General features: G+C 45.6%; 1 protein-coding gene across 1 annotated transcript in view; it reads left to right on the top strand.

The window, feature by feature from the left end:
- Positions 1 to 14,034, top strand: part of RAMP1 (receptor activity modifying protein 1) — a 126,132-nt gene that overhangs the window by 37,870 nt on the left and 74,228 nt on the right. The window lies entirely within an intron of this gene.

The raw sequence follows: 14,034 nt of genomic DNA, 5'->3' as shown, positions 1-14,034 counted from the left end.
CAGACACTGGTCATGGACCCATAGTGCTAGGTGCTGTACGAACACACGACAAAGAGATGATCTCTGCCCCAAGGACCTGACCATCAAAGTATAAGGCAACCAAAAACCTGAACATATTTGACATAAAAGCCATTGTTTGCGCAAACTCCCCCGCCTCCCCATTTTGTAGAAAAGCCACTTTTTGGCCCAAAAAGCATTTTGGGTGACAGTTTTTGACCAGTTCAGATCTTTAGCTTTTTAATGCAGTTTAGCAGCTAGAGGCATGGAAAGGACCTGGTACCATCTGAGCAGCAAGGACTTCACACACGCCTAGTATGCTGTATCTCATCACATTTGCTAGCCCACTCCTCTCTCCCTCTCTGCTGCAAAGGTGGATGGTCCCACTAGCCTGGGACTTGAGACCCTGGTTTAATTCCCTGCTCTGCCACAAGCTTCCTGTGGGACTTTGGGCAAGTCACTTAATCTCTTTTTGCCTCGGTTCCCCATCTGTACAATGCACTGCCCTGCCTTACAGGGGGATCGTGAGGACAAACACATCGAAGGTTGTGAAGTGCCCAGATATGAGGGCAATGGAAGCAATATAAGAGCCGCAGATAGCGAGGACAGGTGAAGTACAGGAACTCCTCGCTTAACGTTGTAGTTCTGTTCCTGAAAAATGCGACTTTAAGCAAAACGATGTTAAGCGAATCCAGTTTCCCCATAAGACTTAATGTAAATGCGGGGGTTAGGTTCCAGGGAAATTTTTTTCATCAGACAAAAGACACACACACACACACACACACACACACACACACACACACACACACACACACACAGAGTATAAGTTTTAAACAATTTAATACTGGTACACAGTGATGATGATTGTGAAGCTTGGTTGAGGTGGAGGAGTCAGAGGGTGGGATATTTCCCAGGGAATGCCTTACTGCTAAATGGTGAACTAGCAATTGGCTGAGCCCTCAAGGGTTAGCTCTCACACTCTACAAGGCAGCAGGAGAGGAGGGAGGGCAGACAGAGACACACACCCTGTGTGTGTTTGAGAGAGAGAGATGCGCATTTCCCCTTTAAGTATGAAGAGTGGGGTCAGAAGTACCCGGCCTTGTTAATTAATCAGCAAGCTGAGACCCTACCGCAGCTGCTGCCTAAGGCATCAGCTCCCTCTGTGTGCCCCCCGCTCTATGGAAGATGGGATAAGCGGGGTGCAGGAGCAGAGGGGAGGGGGACACCCTGTCATTAGCCCCCCTCTTCTTCCTCCTCCCCCTCCCCCTACATACCAAGCAGGAGTCTCAGGGAGCAGCACATGGCAGTGGGGGGAGGGACAGCTGAACTGCCTACAATGGATAGTCAGCAATGTAACAATGTTAACCGGGACAACTTTAAGTGAGGAGTTCCTGTACGCTGGTCCTGCCATCAGATTCAGCAAAGCCCTTTAAGGAAGAAGGGAAGCTTAGAAACCCTGTGCTCTCGTCCACATGGGCCAGTCTTAAGTGTTTGCATCTGAGAATAGAATCATAGAATATCAGGGTTGGAAGGGACCTCAGGAGGTCATCTAGTCCAACCCCCTGCTCAAAGCAGGACCAGACCAACTACTGTCCCTTATTTTTGCCCCAGAACCCTAAATGGCCCCCTCAAGGATTGAAGTCACAACCCTGGGTTTAGCAGGCCAATGCTCAAACCACTGAGTTATCTCCCCCTCCCCCCCAATAGCTGTGAGCCATTGACTGTCTGAACAACATGTATTTAATGAATTCTGTTTATTACAAACATCCTTTTGGCCTAATTCTTTTGAATGGGTGCTTAGAAAGGGCTGTGCTGGAGGTTAAAGCTGGCTGAGGGCACAGAACAAGTGGAAATGCACTTAATATTTCACAGATGGGCTAGCTCTGCTAATGAGGGTTACTCGCCACCAGCCCCTGAGTGTGGTTGAAGAATACGTTTGGGCAGCATGAGGTGTTTGCTTTTGTTCCTGCATATGGAACAGTCGGCAAAGGGCCCCCTCACTGTTCCTTCAGGTCCTTTAGAACCTTTTTCTTCCGGAAACCCTTCTGTCCTAACCTGACACCACTAATCACACATTTCCCGTGCCCAATCCTGGACTATTATCCTAGGTCTTGTTTTGTCTCAACTGGAATTGTACACCACTAAGGGGCTCTCTACTATTAATTGTACTCTTTGTATCTGTCTTTTTGGGTGGGGGTTTGGGTTGGATGGTCATGGTGGTCTCCCATCTGACCTTGGAGTCTTCTGGTCCCGCTGCTCATCACCTTTCTTTGTGGGCCTTGGGGAGGATGGGATTGCTTGCATTGGCCTTAACGTGCACATAACACTTGTTGCTGTGTACTACGATAATGACTAATCTAATCCCATGCTTCAAGGCTTCAGCCAGTTGCCTGCAGGGGTCAGGAAGGAAATTTTTCCCTGATGCATATTTGTAAACAGGTTTTTTTTTTCTGTCTTCCTCTGAAACATCAGAGGCTGGCTACAACCAGAGATGAGATAGCAATTGGGGTGGACCCATGTCCTGAGGTGGGTCAAAAAATTCTCTGTCTTACATGCCTGGCTGGTGTATCTTGCTCACATGCTTATGGTCTAAAATTTGGGGTCAGGAAAGAAATCTCTCCTTCCCCCCCCCCCCTCCACCCCCAGTCAGACTGGCTGGACTATGGGAGTTTTCTGCCTTCCTCTGCAATGCTGGGCACGGGTCACTTGCTGGTTTGAACTAGAATAAATGGTGGATTCTCTGTAACTTTTAGGTTTCAGAGTAGCAGCCGTGTTAGTCTGTATTCGCAAAAAGAAAAGGAGTACTTGTGGCACCTTAGAGACTAACCAATATATTTGAGCATGAGCTTTCTTTCAATCAAGATTTCAGTAACCCAGCCAGTGGTTATGGGCCTACTACAAAAGGGGTTGGGTGAGGTTCTCGCCTTCCTCGGCAGCTCATAGACATAGTTCTAAGAGCAAACTCTTTGGCTTTGGAAAGCACTGGGATGCACCAAGAGTCAAGATGTTCCAAATCCCGCTCAAAGCTGAATGCTGCATTGCTGTAGCCATGTCGTTTGCTCCTGAAAACTACACTCTACGTGTAACGCATCTATCAAAGTGTAGCTTCCTAGGAGTGGGTTGTGCCGGCATATCTGCCTTCCCACATGTTTGCAGTTATGACAAAGAAATGTTGTTTGAATGGGAAAGCAAATGGATTCCTCATCCCTGTGCATGCCTGCACCCCTGGGACTCGGGATGTATGCCAAGTGAAGGGGAAATGTTTGTGGGAGCCCCTGTTAAAATATTGGCAGCACAGCACAGACAGGCTCAATTCCTGGCTCTGGTTTCTGGGAACCAAGCACGTTCAAAGTTGCACAGCTTTGGGTTAAACTCTGTGGCGTGTGTCCACAAATGAGACTTCCTGTCTTGGAGGACCCCTAAGCTCACGGCCCCAAACCTGCAGCCACCCCGGACAGAGAGGATCTGCTGCCCAAGTATTTGCAGAACCAGTGTGTCATGGGCTGTGACCAGAGGTCTAATGACAGGGGACAAGAATGGCATGAGCTTAAAACAAGCCACTGAAACCGTTAAATACCAGCCTGAGAGAGCCCAGTGTGATGCCCGAGACCCTGCTCTCCCACCAATGGCATCAACTTCAACTCCGTCTCCATTCCTGTTCGATTAGTGAAGTCTAAAATTCTTGTCCACTGTCAGTAAAATACACATTCTGTTCAGCTTCCTAGGCTCCCCTCAGGGACTGGCTGGCTGTGGGTCTGAGAAGTATAAGGGAATGTTACGGTTTCATCCTATACACAGAGAAATTAGATAAAAACCTACATATTCTTGCTGGAAGGTTGCTACATAACCCTACTTTATTTCTTAGAATTCAAAATTGAACATACAAGAACCCCAAAATAGAGAAAGACAAAGCAGGCTGCCTTCTAAAACAGAGAGGGGCAACTCTCCCTACCTTACTCCAGGCTGGCTCTTGGCAGACTAAACTCATGCTTCCCTGTGGAGCCCCCTAGCCTGTAAGCAGGACCAGGAAAACCCCATAGAATTTAAAGTGATGACAGTTTTCAATACACCACAGAACACACTATAAAAAGGTTGGAAGCATCTGAGCACGTTATTGGTGCTTAACCATTACAATAAAAAAATAAACACTGGTGAGGCCTTTTTATGCTCATTGGAGCAGTACTGGAAAGAGGGAGATGCTTTTAAAAGTATTTGACTGGGACATGCCTTATGGAGTAGTGGTGTGCCTTTTGTTCCCACTAAAGCACTCTGGGGGTTGGCAGAGCCCTTTCTGGTTGGCCACGGAGGGTCGATTGGTCAGATGACTTGAACCTGGCCCTCCACTTTCTTTCCAGTTGCTTCTACATCTCTTCAGCCTCTTTCTTGCAAAGAAATCCCTAGAAGCCTGTAAAAATGGCTGGAAAAGCGGAAGTCAAGCTGGGTTGCTTCTGCTAGTAGGTGATGCTATGCAAGGGGAAAGAGGAACTGGAACAACGAGTGGCATTTGGGATGTCAGCCACCAATGAGAGAATGACTGTCCACAAAAACAAGGCAGCCTGTCCCAGAAAGGACGACACCATGGCAATGGAGCATGTACGGGGGAGAGGAGGACAAGGGGACCAAATGGCCAGGAAGCATGTGGAGGGAAATAAGAAGGTGGAATGGAACAAATGAAATGAAGAGCAAAATACTTATCACATTAGCCAGTTAAAGATACTTTGCATTCTTTCCTGACATCACTTCCCCAGCTGAGCAGTTGCCACTGATGTTTTACAATCAATGAATGGAAGGGGAAGTGTCCACCAGACAGTATCTCTAAGAAGCTGTGACCCGCTGCCCTAAAATGAATCTGTGAGGGTCTCAATAGCAGAAGTAGTATTTAGTTTTTCAAATTATTATAATGGTTTGGTGCCAAGGCTGGCTTCTCACAGGTATGTGTGTGTGACTTGCGTGCCCTTTCCTTGTAATCGTCAATACTCTAAGCCCTTTAGTACGTTCTACATGATTACATCAATCCAGGACAATCAAGGCAGCCTGAAACGACTGGAAAGCTTTGTCACCCAATCACTCTAAACATAAACTGGTGCTGTGTTCAGTACTGAACAGAAAACGAGGGCTCTTAACGGTACTTCTCTTAATCTGCAATCAATATTTCTCGCTGCAGAGGGAAAGGTATCAAATCAACAATCACATACATCTTGATTTTGAGAAGGGCAGCCCAAATGCATAAAGTTGCACATACCTCTAGAAATGTCCTCTTTAAGCTGCTGGGACAAATGCATCGTGCAGATGATGTGTTTAGACTCCTGGAAACAGGCAGTCTCAACCAACATCACATATGAGCCCTTCTGTCCTGACTCTGTCGTTAGGACTGCTGCCCATTGTATGGTATGGGGCTACGTGGGGTTGGGAGCTGGGCAAATCTTTGAAAATACAGTTGCAGGGGGAAAAAGAAGGATTCTACCTGGACTAGCTTACTGTGTAAGCCCCGCGTATCATAGGATGATTAAGGGACCTAAATAATACTAGCTGAAGTGATGTGCAAGATCCCGTTCTCCCAACAAGAGCAGTAGGATGGCCAAAAAAAGGTCTTAGAACAAGCATGTGCCGTTTCCTGGTGGTCAGTGTGAGCAGCACGGACAGAGGAGGGTCTCGGATTGACCTAGATAAGTGATTCCGTACCAGATGGGAAAAGGAGATGCTGTTGTAAGCACCTGAGTTTCCGTCCTAAGGAGCCTAGCCTGTGGATATGAGGTTTAGCTGGTTCATAATGCACACAGCGGCAAAGGCAAAGAGAAATCCAGATAGCTAAGCTTTCCTCTGGTTTGGGGGAACCAAACTGGGAATTCTTGCCTGGCTCAAGACTGCATCTCTGTGGCTCACAGTGGTTTCAGAGTGCCTACAGTCATGTGGAAAGCTTAACACTGGAAAGAAAGCCAGTGGGATTTCTTTGGGGCAACAGAGAGCAATAGGAATTTATTCTTGATTTGTAGAGTGATCCCCAACCTTGATTATACTGCGGCTTGATCGAGAATGAGTTGCTAGGGCAACCAGCACCACTTCGACAGGGGTGTTTGCTTAGAGCTTGATTCAGTGCAAGATGAAGTCAATGGAAAGGCTCAGTGGGCTGTGTCTCAGGCCCTTAACTGAGATGCATGGCAGGGGACTGTTTCCTGTGTGGATGAGAGGTGTGCCAGGAAGCAGATTAACAGCTCATCACCCAGTTAAAGGAGGGCAAGACGCAAAGATCTCCAGTGCTGCTGATCAGGCCTTTTCTATATGGGAAAGTTTTACAGGTTTAACCAAAGGTCTGAATTTACATCCATTTAGTTAAACTGGTGAAAACCCCCGTGCAGTACTCTTATTTCAGTTTAAGAATGGCTTTTTTGGTTTGTCCTAGTTGTACACATTTAAGCTAAACAACAGTCAGCCTCTTGGGTACTGAAATAAATTTGTCTACACAGGGATTTGCACCAGTTTAACTAAACCAGTTTAAATTAAACCAGTGAAAATTTCTTGTGTAGACAAGGCTTGAGTCCTGCTTGAGACAAAGGTGTAGAACATATGCTTGGCTCTAACTTCGGCTTTGGTTCTTTCAGCAGCCTGCATTTCTGGTCGCCAAGAGAATCTAGGGTCCTAGATGCAGTTGACTCACCTTCATGTAAATTCACCTTCAACAATGGCAGAGATGTTTCAGATCTCCCAGAGCCAGCCGAGGAAAGACAGCAGAGTAGGGTCTCCAGTCCGAGCCAACATGGGATAGGAGGCTCTGGGAGATTCAAGATGTCTTCCTGGTCTTGTTTAGAAAGCAACTGGTCCTTTCAGTCCTCTGATGAGAAACAAAGTGCAAAGGGATGCGATGACTTCAAACCAACGAATGGCTGTTTATCAAAGTGGAAATCTAAGGGAGAGAGAGCCTGATCCAATGCCCAAAGAAGTTGGTGGACAGATTCCTGTTGGATCAGGTCCAATGCCACCCATCTCTGGCTAGCTGCTATACAGACCTGCTGTTTGTCAGTTATGTGCTGGATAGCATTGTTCATGGACCCACACATTTCTGTGCTGGAAAAGAGGTCGTGGTCTGTGTCTACGTGCTGTGCTCTACAATCTCATTCAGGGACTGAGGAACAAGGGCTGCTGCTTTTTAGAAACAGGCTTGAACCACCTGGAAGTTTGGGGTGCAGGTCCCAAATCTGAATGTAGACCTGAATTTTGCAAAGGTGCTTCCATCTTTCTAATGGGCCAAACCGAACCTGGCTCTGGACACTCCCAAATTATTGAGCTGTTTAAAAATCTGGCTTTGTATTTTGTGGCATAAGCTCATCTCTGCTTTTCATGGCAAAAATTAGCTGTCCCTGTTGTGCTGCCCTAAGATATCTGCCTGCTCCCCTGGGTAGCACTCGAAGGGCCTGAATTTCATGCATGGAGCACCCACCCACTAATCTCATTGGACACCGTGGGAGCTGCAGCTGCTGAGCACCTTTGAAATTCAGACTGTGTCTTTCTGGAAGAGCTGCAGGTTTGGGGCAGTCAGCTTGAGGAGCTCCGAGCAAGGAAACCTGATTTGTGGACTCCTCCCACAAAGCTTAAACCAAAGCTGTGCAGCTTTGATCTTGCTTTGGTTCCCAGTGTCATAGAATCATAGAATATCAGGGTTGGAAGGGACCTCAGGAGGTCAGCTAGTCCAACCCCCTGCTCAAAGCAGGACCAATCCTCAATTTTTGCCCCAGATCCCAAATGGCCCCCTCAAGGATTGAACTCACAACCCTGGGTTTAGCAGGCCAATGCTCAAACCACTGAGCTATCCCTCCCCCCCGTTCAGCTTGGCAGTGATGTGCTGCCAAAGGCCTCCCGCAACCATTTCAGCTTTGCTTGTCACACATGTTTTGCCATGACCACAAACTGTGGGGCACCATCGCCCTGGCAAAGCAGCTCGTGTGGGCCTCAACTCAGCAAAGCACTTAAACACCGCCTTCATTTTTAATTCAGCAGGGCGTAAGCACCTGCCTAGGCTTTGTGCTGAATAGGGGCTATGAAGCAGCACATGGCTGGAAAGCTACCCTTAGTTCTTGAATGCTATTTCGTCATGTCGACAGTGCAGTGTTCAACTGGTCTAATTTGAAAAGGGGGCTGGGGATGAATTGAATGTAAACATTTTTAAATAAAGACTGGATATCTTGCCAAAAAAGATGCTCTAACTCACCCAGAGGGTATGGGCTTGATTCAAGAATCACTCAGTGAGGTTTTACAGCCCATGTTATGCAGGAGGTCAGGCAAGATCCTAACCGGTCCTTCTGGCTTTAAAATCTATGAACACTTAAATAATTCTGAGCTTGGTTAAATCCTCATTTGGTTTTCCTTGATGAATGAGTACTGCTTCCCATAATTCCTTTGTTTTCTGTTCATCCTATTCATCTTTATTCTTGTTCTCCCCCCTACCCTCAAACTTGTAGGAGCCCTACCTGAAGATTAGGGCCATTGGATCAGATAAAATGAAAGGATTATAAAGATAAATTCCCCAAATTAATCAGTAGTGAAATAGGATAAAAACACTGTCAGAGACACATCTGAGACGAAATAAAGAAAGCGATGCAGGGGATCTACAATTGAAGATGGGGGTGGGATACCCTACAAAATCTGGTGGTTTGACACATGGGGCCCACTGGTTAAAAGGTCGGAAACAAAGGGTGGGAATAAATGGTAAGTTTTCATAATGGAGAGAGGTAACTAGTGGTGTCCCCCAAGGGTCTGGACTGGGCCCAGTCCTATTTAACATATTCATAAATGACCTGGAAAAGGGGGTCAACAGTGAGGTGGCAATATTTACAGATGATACAAAACTACTTAAGATAGTTAAGTCCCAAGCAGACTGCAAAGAGCTACAAAAGGATCTCACAAAACTAGATGACAGGGCAACAGAATGGCAGATGACCTTCAGTGTTGATAAATGCAAAGTAATGCATATTGGAAAATGTCATTCCAACGATTCGTATAAAATGATAGGGTCTAAATTAGCTGTTACCACTCAAGAAAGAGATGTTTGAAAATGCCTCGTGCTTGCATTACTTGCTAATTTGCAGAAGCAGCAGGACAAATCCATCTTTAAAATAATCATTATATTTAGTAATAAGCGCATCTGTATGTTAAGGTTACCAAAACAAGGTCTGGCAATAAGCATGTGGGATGTAGCAATAGTTGAGAATTACAATTTAGTGGCAGCTAAAGTCAGATCCTTGGGGAGGGTGGGGGGAAGATGATCTAGAATAGATCATATAACAAAATCTGCTCACCTGGTCAATGTGTCTGCAAAGTCCGCAGAGATCCTGAGATGCAGGGCACTGCATGAGTTCAATGTTGTTGTTAGTCACAAGCTTGAGAGTGTAAGGGGGGAGGATTTTTTTCTCAGAAGGGCATTATTATTTCTTCTACTTCCAACAGCTGAATTCTTTGCACCGTGAATTGATTTGCTTCTAATTATATTAAAAAAAAAAAAAAAACCTGTTAGCCAAAAATATGGGCTCTCCCCCCTGTTGAATACAAGATGTATATTCTTGTAGACACCTGCATACAAGGTGCAGGTGCCCTCTGCTGATTTTGTTTCTTGCTCTCACTCTTTCACCACTCTGCTACTTGCTGACTTTCCCTCCTCCTCCTTTTTTTAAGTTTCTATCATTCTTCCTTTCCCCACCTTTTCCCCAAAGCACAGCTGGCTTTAGGGCGTACACCCTTGGGAAAACCACCGGATGGCCACTCCTCTCCATCTGCAGTAATCCACGCAAATCCGTCATGAAATGATTTGACTGTCCGCTCTGGTGCAGTTTACCCTTCTCTCTGGCTTTTCCTATGACAGACATTTACGGTTTACTTTGGTTACTGCTGATCTCTTTTTTCCTTGGCCTCATGGTCTGTTTAGTTTACGTCTACTTCCCTTCTATTCTTGTTCTATTGCTCTCATGATACCCTTCCTTCATTTTTAAGTTGATTTCTCTTCCTTAATGTCTTGCATGTCTCTCACCTGTATTTTTGCTTCTTTCCATTTCCTCCTTCAGTTTGATTGCTTGTCAAACTATTTTTTAGCCTCCTTGTTCTGCTCTTCTTCGCAGAGCAGAGCACAGGACTATGAGAACTTTTATCTCACTACTTTTCTTCCCATCTTGTTTCTTTTCTCCTTCCCTTCTCTTCCATCTAGCCTGGAGCTGTGTTTGTGTTTTTGTTCTTTTTGTACTGCTGGCCGGCTGCACTGGAAATGCTGCAGGGGTTGAGTATAAGATAGTAAGTTGACAATCGCGATGCTGCCTTTCTTGATGGAAAGGCCAAATCCGTGTTTGCCACCAAATCTGTGTTTAGCAGACCTTGCTCTTGGTTGGCAAAGCTGGAATGGAGTGTCCTTACAAATTTCTGTGGTAAGATGATTTCTGCTGCTTTGTGGTTGCACCTAGTAAATATATTATTGTTCTCAGTCAAAGTGAACAAGAAGTTGTTTGAATGCTCTCAGCCCAACAGCAGTGTGAATGGCTGTCCTGTTTACAGCAAATTGACAGCCCCAGGGGCTGTTTTGATTTAAAAATGGATGGTTCACCCACAGCTGCTGGACGTGAACATGGAGCAGTGCTGTGCCTTGCCTGGTGGGGCTGTAGGAATTAGTGTACAGGCCCAGCCCCACCACCCTGCCTGGAGACATGCAGTTCCAAACCGTGACAGAATTATATTCTGCGCAGCCACCCTGAAAATGGCTTTGGACTTCCCATGATGTGCCTCTCTCCGTTCAGGCTGAGGCATGGAGATCTCAGCAGAATGTCTCTCTCGGAGAAGCCACAGCACACCAGTGAAGATTTTAAAAGGTCAGCAACAGATCAGAGAATATCAGGGTTGGACGGGACCTCAGGAGGTCATCTAGTCCAACCCCCTGCTCAAAGCAGGACCAATCCCCAATTTTTGCCCCAGATCCCTAAATGGCCCCCTCAAGGATTGAACTCACAACCCTGGGTTCAGCAGGCCAATGCTCAAACCACTGAGCTATCCCTCCTGTCCTGTCTAAAGCTATGCTGACCTGGCTTACCTGTGACTGCATTTTATTCTTCTTTTGTAGTGTTAATCCTGATTTCCTCATACCTGAGCTCCCGGCCTTTCCCTTTCCCCAATTATGTCTCTCTACAGCCTTCTTCCTCTTTGGTCACCCAGCACCTCTGGCTGCATCCTCAGTCCCTGTGTGCACTGTATCACAATACTCTGCATCTTTCCTTCTGTATGATACTACCCTCCACAGAGCTGCGTCCATTTATGCTAACTATCTGCCACTGAATAACAGATATCTGTGGGCTGATTTCACATGCCTGTGCCATCTGGGCTGGAGTACTGTTGGAACAGTTAGACACAGCAATCCACAAGCTCTTCCACAGCTCAGATCAAGATGGGTGGTTTTGAGAGAAGGAAATTTGTTATCAATTAGTAAATCATTTCTGAGCATGCTCAGTGTCAAGCTGTCTGGAGTGGCTCCCAACTGGGATGTAAGGGTCGCAGTACCACAACCCCCCTACAAAAACCTTTTGACCCCCCCAACTCCTTTTTGGGTCAGGACCCCAACAATTACAACATTATGAAATTTCACATTTAAATAGCTGAAATCATTAAATTTAATTTTTTTTTAAATCCTATGACTGTGAAATTGACCAAAATGGCCAGTGAATTTGGTAGGGCCCTAATTATAAGCAACATTAATGCATGCAGCAACTCAAAAGCATTTCATAACGTCTAAACACATTTTTATAAACCTAATAAATGCCTATTTTAACTATACTAACCCACAGGTGAGCCACATTGGTTTCCAGCTATGCATCTGTCAGTGGTCAGTGAGGCCTAGGGGCCTAGTTGGCAGGAGCTGGCATCTGGTCTGCCGGCGTCATGCTCAGATGGCCTGTATTAATTCTTTTCATAGAGTCCGAGCTCTCTGCCCTGTGTAACATTACTACACATTTTCTCATCCCAACCTCCCAGGCCTGGTCCATGCACTGTTATAGTGGCTTAATTAAAGGGATCCTTTTTATACTGATTTAGTTACAGCAGTGCAGCTGTGTGTGTGGACAATCTCTTGAATCCGTTTAAGCCTGGCTTCTGTCAGTTTAGCTTGCACCAAGCAGCATCCCCTCTCACCCCTCCACCCCCCAAAAAAAAGGCTTTTTTTAATGTCGGGGACAGGACACAATTGTACATCGGTCTTGCAATTTTCAGGTCTCACTCTGCAATTTTTGCAGCATACTCTGCCCTTGCTAAATTTGCATTTTTAACCACATGCTTCGTTTCCGTCCTTTTTTCTATTGGAAAAATACCAGCACCAGTATTCGGAGACATGCTACGGCCCCTCTTCCAGGCCAGACAGCAGCAGAAGCAAAGTCAGGAACTCCCAATGTGCTTATCTACCCACCTCGGGAGGTATGACCTTTGCCCTCTCCTTCAACCCATTCATCTCACTGAAGTATGAAACTTTATTGATGATGGTTAAGGGTCCTGACCTATTGCCTGAGTGAGAGCTACAGGATTAGATCCTATTTCTCTCTCTCCCCCCTTTGTCCTTGGTTATTTATGATTTATATAGAAGACATTATTTTTAATAATAAACTAAATCAGTGGTTTTGAACCTGAATCACAAACCTCTCTGAGGTCTTCAGCAAAACAAGGGAAGGACCAGACTTTGGTCACCAATGGCTGTAACTGGGGCAAATCTCCAATCTAGAGAAGGCCTAAGATATAATAAAGCAGACCCATTTGGAAATTCTAGTGTCCCAGTCAAATTAGGTGAATACAGCTTCCATCTAATCCATGGCAGGAGTTGTATCCTTCATGTTAAGGTTCCCATTGTGATTCTCATGGCGACTTAACCAAGCCTGGTTTCATCTGACTTAGCCGAGCTTGATTTCATTGATAGCACATGTGTTCTCCACCACGTACTGAAGAACTGGACGTCAGCATTCCATTGCTAGGACAACACTCTCCCCTTAAGCTTAAGCTTTTGCTGAAACTGTTCCTAAAACTGTACGTACTTAAGAATTTGGTCCAGGTCTTTTGAATAATATAAAAAAGATCGGGTCTTGTTACCGATGTTCATAAATAAAACCCTTGGCTGCTGTAGACTGTGGTGTCTTGCTGTAGGGTTGCTGGTTTGGTCTGAGTCATTCTAGTGCTGGGTTTCAGGTGGTCAGTGCTCATTTGTCCTGGAAAGAAAGCCTTTGTTCTGGACTTTGCAATCATGTATAGGAGGGCATGATCAGAGCTGATATTTGCAAACCTTAACCCTGGTGAGTTTACTCTCAGTTAGCTGACGTGGTCGTAACTGGCCTGATCTGCACTGACTGTAAGTCATGATTTGAATCGTCTCATTTCATTCAGTCGTTCGCAATCGTGTTCAAATATGGCAACTTTCTGTAGTGTAGGCCAGGCCCCTGAGTGCGTCGGCACACCACGTTCAACTTACCCTCCCATCATGTGCCGACTAACAAAAGGTGACCTGTTTTGGAAACTGGAACCAAGCCTCTCTGGCTCCTACCACACACCATGAGCCGGGGGTTGCCATCCAAATACTGAACACGGCTCCCCAACCATAAATGTCATGGAAAAGCAACATGTTCACATTGATTCAAGGAACTGAAAACTACTCTTATGCAGAATCCGAGTGATTTATAGAACTTGATTTATGGAACTCCCTACTGCATGCTGCTCTGGAGGCAAACAGCGTGGTAAGGTTCTAAACAAGATGAGACATACTGGTATGAATTATTCTAGCATCTGCTGCTATTATAAAGTAGATAGGATAAAAATGGCAAGGGCTATCAATCCTCATATGTCAGTGCATAAATTCATCCCAGGATGGACTCAGGAAGGAACTTAACCACTGCGGTATAAGATTGCACTATCGGATGCTTCATGGGAGATATTTATAACTTTCTTTGAATAGCCCAGGGCTACAAAAAGGCTTTTGGACTAGATAAAATGTACTGGTCTTTTTCTATGTCAATTTCTATGTTCTTCCCATATTCTTCCTAG

Source organism: Lepidochelys kempii, chromosome 11 (assembly GCF_965140285.1).
Source record: "Lepidochelys kempii isolate rLepKem1 chromosome 11, rLepKem1.hap1, whole genome shotgun sequence".
NCBI lineage: Eukaryota > Metazoa > Chordata > Testudines > Cheloniidae > Lepidochelys > Lepidochelys kempii.
This window is presented reverse-complemented; position numbering and strand designations above follow the sequence as displayed.